This window comes from Apium graveolens, chromosome 3, assembly GCF_009905375.1.
Source record: "Apium graveolens cultivar Ventura chromosome 3, ASM990537v1, whole genome shotgun sequence".
Taxonomy (NCBI): Eukaryota; Viridiplantae; Streptophyta; class Magnoliopsida; order Apiales; family Apiaceae; genus Apium; species Apium graveolens.
Window position 1 is genome coordinate 93700499 of NC_133649.1, and position 8827 is coordinate 93709325.

The window sequence follows — 8827 nt, forward strand, 5'->3', positions numbered from 1 at the left end:
CAATCTTCTCATTAGCATGATCTTCAGCACGTATTTCTTCTTGAATAACAGAAGAGGTCGCATCAAATGGTTCAGCAATTGATGCTTTATAGAGGGGTTCATCAACACCCTTAAGCACATATGGTACTTCCCTCCCTTTAGCACATACATGAGGAGGGGAGTTTATGCCTAATTCTCCAATAGCAGCATTGTAATCATAACCTATTCCAGATGTTTGATTAACAGCTTGCTTACTGTAGAACTCTTTAGCCTTCGAACAAGAATTGAAGTAGGCTCTAACCTTAGTCTCAAGACCGGTGATCTTGTCTTTGAGAATAGTTTCGAGTTTTCTATAACAGTCAACTCTATTCTCTAGAAAAGATACCTGTTCTTTTAATTTGTCTTGATTAATATGCACAAGTCTTAATTCATTGACCTCTTTCTCAAGGTCTGTGATCTTTAAACTTAACAGTTCATTATCACGACGTGCACAATCTAAGTTACCTCTTAGATGATAAACCATTTCAGCATCAGAAAGTTTTACCTCTATTCTTGACGATGAAGCTTTTCCATCAATAGCCATAAGAGCAAGATTTCCTTCATCTTCATCTTCACTGTCAGTATCATCCCAGCTTCTTCCCTTTGCCAGATAAGCCCTTTCAGAGTTCTTTCTTACTTGCTTTGGCTTCCTACATTCTGTGGCAAAGTGTCCCAACTCATTGCAGTTATAGCATCTAATGGTGCTTCGATCAACCATCCCTGTTTTGTACCCACCACTGCTGGTGTTAGAGGATGAAGATCCACCTTTCTGGAATTTGTTGTAGTTGGACTTGTACTTAAGCTTGGGATTCCTCCTGAATCTGACATGGGAGAATCTCTTGACAATTTGGGCCATTGATTCATCTTCCAATTGCTCCAGCTCTTCCAAGGAATAAAAATCATCACTTGATTGATTTGTAGTAGGAGGATCATATTCTGCTACTAACTCATTTTCCTCACCCTTGGAAAACTGTACCATTCTTTCTAACTGTTGAGATTGTTGTTGTTGTTGACCTTCAGCTACAAGTGCAGTAGATGTGCTGACCATTCTATCCTTCCCGTAGACTTCCTTCTGTTGAATCTGCTCCAACTCATAAGTTTTTAACACTCCATAGAGCCTGTCCAAAGAAATCTCACTCAGATCTCTAGCTTCTCTAATGGCAGTGATTCTATGTTCAAGATGAGCTGGCAGTGTTAAAAGGAACTTTTTGTTGACCTCCCTGATTGAATAATACTTTCCATTGATGTTCAGGTTGTTGATCAACGCATTGTACCTCTCAAACACTTCAGTAATTCCTTCTCCTGGATTTGATTTGAAATGTTCATATTCAGAGGTTAGGATTTCCAACTTGTTCTCCCTAACTTCCTCTGTGCCTTCATTAATCACCTCAATAGTTTCCCACATGTGTTTGGAATTTTTACAGTTCATCACATGTCTGTTCATCAAGGGATCAAGGGAATCAATTAATATTAATTGAAGGCTGGCATCCAAGGAGGCTTCTTCCTTCTCAGCAGGAGTAAAATCTTCAGGCTCTTTTGGATAGGTTCTAGCTTCAGTAGTCACCACACCATCTATTATTACCTCCGGTTCAATAACCATCGGAGTTTTTATACCCTTCTTTAACAAGTTTGAATATTTGGGATTTGCAACTTGTAAGAATAATAGCATCTTCTTCTTCCACATGATATAATTCTCTTTATCAAATTGTGGAATTTTAACGGTTCCAACTTTATGTGAAGTCATTATGAATTTTTGAATAAATAAAAATTCAAGGAGTTGAAAAATCACAAAAGTCTAGGATCTTGATTTGTTCGTTAATCAGAAGGCTCTGATACCAATTGTTAGGTCCCAATGTGTTTGTAGAAGGGGGGGTTGAATACAAACGTTACCAAATAATCGAATAAAATGCGGAATAAAAAATGTGAAACAAAATTCAAGTTAAATAAAAATATTATTAAACTTGAAATGTGTTACAACAACTGTATCGATTACAAGGTATTAATCTCAAATCAATTATCACAAATCTAGAATAAATTCGACATGAACTTTTTCTATTTTTGCAATAATTAGAATCAAATGCTAAACGCGATTTGAGATTAAGTTCTAGGGATTTTAATCCGCTAGATTGATACACAAGAACAAGATAAATAATTCTAGTGGTTTGGATTTAACATTAACAAACTAGAAATTGATCTTGAATTTCTGCAGATGAAGAATGATATATTTCAAAGGCGGCTGCTTTTTTGTTCTTGTATTTTGATTGAGATATTAAAATGATATGCTGCTTCTCTGCTTCTATTTAAATCAACAAAACCAATAGAATTGACTTGGCATGACAATCCTATAGCTGGCAAGACTTTCGGTAGGACAATTGAATGAACTAGCAAGACAATCTGAATGAACTAGCATGACAATCAGAATGAACTAGCATGACAATCAGAATGAACTAGCAAGACAATCATCCTCCTAGAGTAACTTTCGGTATGACAATGGAAAATGGCCTAGCATGACAATCGGTATGACAATCCTGATTGTCATGCTAGTTCATTTTCAATTGTCTTGCTGATTTAATGCTTGAATTTAATCCAATTAAGCTTCTGAAAATTCCTAAAATTCCTAGAATTAATTCAGAATTAATTAATCAATTAATTCAATTAATAAATAAATTATTCTTCGCAGATATAATTTATTTTCTTAATTAAATTAGATGACTTAATTAATTAATAGAGAATTAATTCTAGTCTTGAGCAGCAACCATTCTTCTGCAAATCTTCTGAAAATCACAGAAAATTATGAATCAATTCCACCACTTCAACGTTGACACTCGATGTACTGTCTGGTTCATGAGTGACTAACTTCCGTGACGTTTCTTCATGTCTTGACTCTGACACTTTGATTTTCTTCAGATTAAATCCTTGTAATTAATTGATACTCTGACGAGATCTCTGTCACTTGATTAAATCCACGATCTTGATTTATATCACTGAGGCATGATCAACTTCTTGAACTTCTTCCAGTGAATTAACTCCTCAAGTCTGTAGATGAACATTGTCTCTGAATCCTTTGACAGATATTACTTTGCGAGATCTCTCTGATGGTCGATCCACTATTTACTTATTACATTCTTATTTGAGTTGAGTTGAATCCTCGAATATACAAATAGGTCTATGACATATGACTTACAGAATGACAATGAAAAGACATGACCAATGATAACGAGAGATAGAACTATGTGAGATGGCATCATTTTGCTTGTATCAAAATAATTTTAAAATCATGTCTTAATCAAAATCATTTTATGACGCTACGGATTACAGCTGGTGATCAGCCGCGAAGTAATCCCGAACCTCGCTGGGTTCTAAAACATTAACGGGAATCCCTAGGCAACTTTTAAGCCTAATATAAGTGTGGAAATGACTCGCGTCTCAGTCCAAATCCACTATTCAAGAAAACATTTATCCCCCTTTGGGACTGAAAAACCCACATTTTATTTATTTCAAAAGCTGATGCCGAATTGTAACAAAATCTCTTTTAACAGTAAATATTTTTATTAAGGGATTATAGATCAACTCGAAACACGGGAAATATGGTACTAAATCTCAGGGCCATGATTCACAAAACTTTACTCTCTTAGGGTAACCAAAAGGTTTTCATATGTCAGAACTTGGACAGGATAATATGGTGAGACTAAAGGATAATATGAAGGGGTAATGCCAAACTGGGCTTAAAGCAATGGTTTCTCGTCAAGGTACAGGTGTTGGATCATTAAGAAGATAAGCTTCACGAATACTATGGGTGTTAAGGTAATAATCTCTAGCTCAGGATGTATATATATATCAAAATTGTCAAGCTTTAGGATAGGAAAAAGGGTATCAATCAATGAGGAATCATGTCGGTAAGTTTCTGACTATCAGAGTTCAAGGTAAGGTTCTATAGGGGTTCAAGTATCAGGATGAGATATCAATACTTAGGAATCATTAGCATGTTAATCAAGAGGATCAATCAAGTAATATAACAACTCTTTATTTTATCATGGCATTTATCTATCATGAAAAGACTTTTGAACTACTTGCAATCCATACTCGAGGGGTCATGGAATTTCTATATAATTCAAAGATAAGCGAGAGATAGGCTTGATTTAAACATATCAAAATGACTCCGGATAATTGCATCGATATATGTGAACTGTTTATAGTAAATACGAAGGTCAAGTTGAATCACTTGCCTTGAGATAGGCTGGTCTGGTCTGACTGGTAGGAGCAACAACTGGAGCTTCACTCGACTTTTATGGCAAGTTTTCCATCGTCTCGAGATCCTACATAAATAATAATAATCCTCATTATAATATATTCTTACCATCTTAACCTATTTACAACCCGAAATTAAACATGGATGGCACTTAGACCTATACGCACCTAATTTATATCCACCTTTATATTTCAAATGTACACACGTAGTCACATAATCACATATCATATATTAATACCAAATAACACCATAATACAACACTAGGCTTGGATGATCTCGACTCACAACTTAAGTCACTTGGTCGCTAAACTAGACAAAGTCTTCAAATTTTGGCTCCCTAACTCGATGTGCCTTTCCTAAATTATCCAAAACCTATTGACCCTCACTTGTGCCTTTTGCTCTACTGATCTTATACTATCTTACAACTATGGTGGTCGACCTAATACTCACTTCTAAGTATTCTAAAACTATGTGATAAGTGATAGTGCTCACTGGTGCAAATTTCAGAATGACAACTATAGTTTCTTGAGTGCATTAGACACTCTTAAACTACAAGTTTTCCTTCAAAACTTTTATAAAAGACTCTCCTGACCTAAGGGCATCTCACAAACTTGATATGGCTCGAGGGCCTGGCTTGGGCCTTCTTGGGCCTAAGCTAAAAGTCCAAGGTTCCCCTGTTTTTCTGGGCAGAAAACGCCCTGACTTGAATTAACTTGTGACACATGGTTCTAACTCATATCTTATGAACTATGGTTGGCAAAACTTCTCTGACACTCCCTCTAACTAAGGCCCATTTGGGCCTAATGAGGGCCTACCCATGACATGGTCAAATCTCCCTATTTCTAAGTTGCAACAAAACTGTCCCCTGTTGGACAGATTTTGTTATTCTACTTGTGCACCTAACCAAATGACATGCAAACCTCCAACCAACTCCTAAAACCTTTTATATACTCCCAATACTAACTTCTGGTAGCTTGGGCCTCAAAGTGCACACCAATGACATGGTCAAAACTCATTCTAAACCTCAGGGTACTAAACTGATTTTCTGCAGAAACTATAACTCTCATTTCTTCAAGGTTTTGACTTGACAAACTCAACTACCAACAACCCAATACTCAAACCAAGACCTAAACATGGTATTCTACTGAACTAACTCCCTTATTCTCAAAATAACCTTGGTGAGATCATCCTTACCTAAGGTACAATTATGGCAAAACAAGAGAATCTACACTTCACAAATCACAAATCTTCATGCTTTTGAAACAACAAGGTAGAATTTTTATAAAAGATAATCACGAATTATTACCATGCAACAAGAAGCATAAATCAATATTAACACATTATACCTACTGAAATTAAGGCTCACTAATAAAATCTTTCCAAATGATCAAAATCTTACAACATTCTAAGAGAAATCCTCATGCATGCATGCCTTCGGGTTTTTCAAACCAAAACAACACATTTTCTACATATATTCCATCTTAAAATTAACATGCAAGCCTAGCATAAGGTATACCTAGATGATCACTTAGCATGCAAGGAGTTTTATCAAATTTTCACCACAAAATTCAAGTCATTATCACATAAACATGCAAAAATTGATCAAAACAACAAGAATGATTTCAAGGACCATTCATTCGGCTCCCATATGGTCATGGCCGAATGAAATGGATGGAAATGGCCATTAAATCATCAAGAGTTTCCTTCTCAAGACTTGACATTTATCCATTCCTTGTAGTCCTCTCAAAAATAACCTTAAATCCATAAGAATCAAGATTGTATTTTGAGTTTCACTAAAACCTTTACATGCAATCCTTAAACTTAAACTTTCTACTCAAAACTCTTTGAAATATGAATGATCATGGTATGGGAGATAACATTTACTTGTATAAAGAGTAGAAGCTTGGTGGAGAGATGAAGAAAAATGGGGAGGGGGTGGTTCTCGGCTAAACCCGAGAGTGAGAGAGGGAGGGCCGAGAGTGAGGGTGGAGGAGGGAGAGAAGAATGAGTGTGGTGTGGGTGATGAGTGAAAATGATCATGTCTTTGCTTGTTTTTACGGTATTTGATTTGACAAAATGTGAGTGGAAAGGAGAATTGACAAGTCTATCCCTCCACTTATACTTGGTGCATTTTGCATGCAAGGGTAAAGAAGGAAATTGGCTAGAGAAATAAGAGTTAGTGGGGTTGGAATTGTCCTCTTTGTCCTTGAAAAGAATGAGAGGGTGGTTTGCATGCAAGGGCTTTCTTGTAATTTTCTAAATATGACAACTAAAATTTATAATGATTTATTTTTATAAAATAAAATACAAGTTCAAAAATTATAAAATTTATACTATAAAATAACTTGGATTTTTAGAGACTTTATAAAATCATTTTCAAAATTTGTGAACAAAATACCTTTTAAAAGAAAATTTTTCCAAAGCTTAGAATATTCCTTATAAATCAATAATAAAGAAATTAAATAAACTCTTGCTTTGAAAAATCATATACTACACAAAGCAAATTTATAATGCAGAAATTTTCACTCACACTAGTGTACAATCATTGAATATATTTTCATTTGACTTTAATATTATACCAAATCCACAAATAATATTACATAAAATGTCGGTCGTAACAAAAGACTTAGGCAATGCTACCTATATATTAGGGATTAAGATCTATAGAGATAGATTGAAAAGATAAATCGACCTAGTCAGAGTAATTACATTGATAAAGTATTACATCATTTTATGATGCAAGAGACAAAGAAATGATATGTTTCGATGTCTCATGGGATAGTGATCTCAAAAGATAATTTCCCCCTAAATCATTAGATGACAAGGGCCGTTTGAGAAAGTTCCAGATGCGTTAGCAATTGGATCTATAATGTGTATAATGATATGTATTTATCCTGATGGTTCGTATGCTTTGAGCATGACGATCAGATACCAGTCTAATCCAAGTGAGGGTCACTTGATAGTTTTCAAGAATATTCTTAAGTACTTAAAGATGACTAAAGATTTATTTTGATGTATGGAGAAAATAGGGAATTGGTTGTAAGGGTTACGCTGATACTAGTTTCTGAACCTAATTTTTGGACATACAAGGATGATTACGAGTTTATGTCTGCTTTGTGTTTTGTCTAAATATAATTGATGTTAGCATGAATAGTTCACAGCAAGAACATTGATGATTCTATGGAAGCCGAATATATTGATATTTTTTTGAAACAACCATGGAGACTGTTTAGGCATGTCCTTAGGCAATTTCGCCTTATTAATGAGATTAATGATTAAGGATATATAAATGTAAAGTGCATAGTAATGATAGTGTTGCAAACCCACTGACTAAGGTTTTGTCGCAGCAGAAGTACGATGGTCATACTAGTTCCATGAGTATTAGATAAATGGGTGTTTGGCTCTAGTGCAAGTGGGAGATTGTTAGTGTTTGTGCCCTAGAGACAACACTATGATATTTTAGTTTAATACATTAGGATTATTAATGTTTATGTTCTATCGATTTTTCTCTTTATAATTTATTAATTCTTAATTTATTACGATATAAATGTTAGATTAATAAATATCCTTGGAATATGATATGCAATTCTATATCTCTAAGTACGTGACTTAGAAATGAGATTATGAGAATAGTATCAATATTCCTAAAGGTCCCTAGTCGAGTATTATTATTAAGGGACTATAATAATGCATTAAGACTGGTATGTTTGTTGACTGATGATCACATCTCAATGATCATAGGTATAGTGATACTAAAGTCAAAAACACAGGCAGATGTATATGTACATGGTGTTGGACATACCCAATGTGAGATTCTACATGTCTGTTGTGTCATAAGTAATTCTCACAGTGATAATGATGTAATGGTCCTTAGACCTGAAGTCATTATATTTCTATACGAGAATTAATATACATTGATTCCATTAAAAGTTATCATTGACCGGGTAATGATAAAAGTGGAGATTGGGTATATTATGAATCGTATGAGAAATATGAATAATCTAGATGGGATTTAACCCTCCTATTTTAGGAGTGATATTATTGGCCTCTTGTGTGAGCTAGACTATGAAATGCGTGGTCACACTCAAATGTTGATTAAAGGGTGTTAGATATATTTGTGATGTCATGTCTAATATGATTTGTGTTTAGTTTTCAGATCTTACTTAACAGGACAAATCAGGACTTAACTGGAAATCAGAACTTATACTGAAGTCAGGACTTAAGATATCAGAACTTAAGTTGTCAGAACTCAAGTTATCAGGAGATATTTATCAGGAGATAATATCAGGACTTAAGGAGACTTTCAGATAAGGAAGGCGGCTGATTGAAAGGAAAGAAGATCGAGAATAAAACAAGAAGAGATATGCATGAAGAAGACTTCTATAAGGAATATAATACTTGGAAGAAAAGATAACTGATTGATATATATTAGGAAGCAGAATTATATTCGTTATCAATTAGAAGATTATCTTGTAACGGTGTAGTATATAAACACAGACATAGGGTTTACACTATATGTGTTATCTTAATCGAGTTTATTATTCATTGTAACCCTAACAG